The following is a 1,573-nucleotide window of genomic DNA, read 5'->3' on the forward strand; positions in this document are numbered from 1 at the left end:
GATAACAGGACTCGCTCAGATTTCTCTGAAAAGCATACATCAAAGCAGTGCATTTTTACTGTGAAAGTCACAAAAGAGAGCATGGTCCTTGGAATCAACATTTCTTTTCCAATTACAAATGTTAGGAAATTCGAGTCACTCTAGGGTAAAAACACTGCAAAATTTTTGCCAAATTCAGAGCCATGTTGAGATAATATATATTACAAAATTCTAAAATTAAAATATTCTTTGAAAATGCTGTTGTTACTGAAAAATCCAGCTCTGCATAGTGCTTTACTTGAAGCTTGAAAAGAATCTGATATCTAGGTTAAAAAAAAACAAAGGGAAGCTAACAATGTTTACAGATATTCCTTTGACAAGGAAATGTTCATAAATCAGTATTCTTTTCTCTAGAGGAATGTAACTTCAATAAAATGCCTGTGGTTCACAACTATTGACTCTCTAATTGCAAGTGGAATAACCTACTCTTTAGTAATATGAGTGAATGGAGAACTTAATTCATTAGCACTAATTGTATTTAATTTAAAAGTTGACAACGTGATTGGGCCATTTGATGTAGTAAATATGAATAATAATAGTCAGAGGGGATGTTTTTGTGAATTTTGCATTGGTGTTTGAGATTGCCCTACAACACAACATTTGCCTTCATAGGCAAAAATCAGGATGGACACTGTTGTCCTTTACATTGTAGGTTCATCCTGTATGAGAGATTCATTCTTTGAACTCATACAAAGGAAAAACACTCACCTGGGACCTTAAAGTTCCTGCTTGTGACTTCAAATTTTTATTCTTTAGAAGATAAAACGTTAGGACATAATTCTAATGACTACATAACATGTGAAGTTAAGATTTCTCTCTAAGGAAGTCAAGAACGGAGTTATATGCAGCAAAGCTGTGGCATGCTGACTGCAAAGGAAAGCTTCCATACAGAGAATCAACTGCTTTTCAAAGTAGTACGAGCAGCATCAAAATAAGTGCATGAGGCACCTATTCTGTGCAAAGAGATATATTTATAATTTTACGGCCTCAAAACTTCTTTTTGTTCAGAAGCTGCTAATGAAAATATTAAACACTCTTGAGTCATATAAAATTGCTTCGGAAGATGCTATTCCCTGAAAATATGCCTTTTTTCTGTATTTATGGACAGATTAAAGCACATTTAACCCAAAATAATTTTTCCTAAAATACACAGAGACTTTTCTGATCTTGGAAGTGCACTTTTCATCAAGATTCAGTTACTCATTCCTTTCATGTATTCGTGCTTACAGTTTCATTCTTATTTGTATTATTTTATTTATTTATGTATTTTTTTTTGTGGCTGGCTCAGCCTGCCCTGGGGGCAGGGCTGGCATGGTATGTAGTGCTGGGGATCAAACCGCGGTCCCTGCAGTTGCTTCAGCTTGCCTAAGCAGGTGCATTCGACTGCTGAGCTATCTCGCCAGCTCTATTTGTATTATTTTAAAGTAGTTTTGTGAACATAAACAAGCAATTACAAGTCATAAATATAAACAATGGTGAAAATGATTTAATACTACAACATGAGGAAGTACCATAAGAGTACCGTGTAGTGAAA

The sequence above is a fragment of the Octodon degus genome, unplaced genomic scaffold, assembly GCF_000260255.1.
Source record: "Octodon degus isolate 3935 unplaced genomic scaffold, OctDeg1.0 scaffold00270, whole genome shotgun sequence".
Classification (NCBI taxonomy): domain Eukaryota; kingdom Metazoa; phylum Chordata; class Mammalia; order Rodentia; family Octodontidae; genus Octodon; species Octodon degus.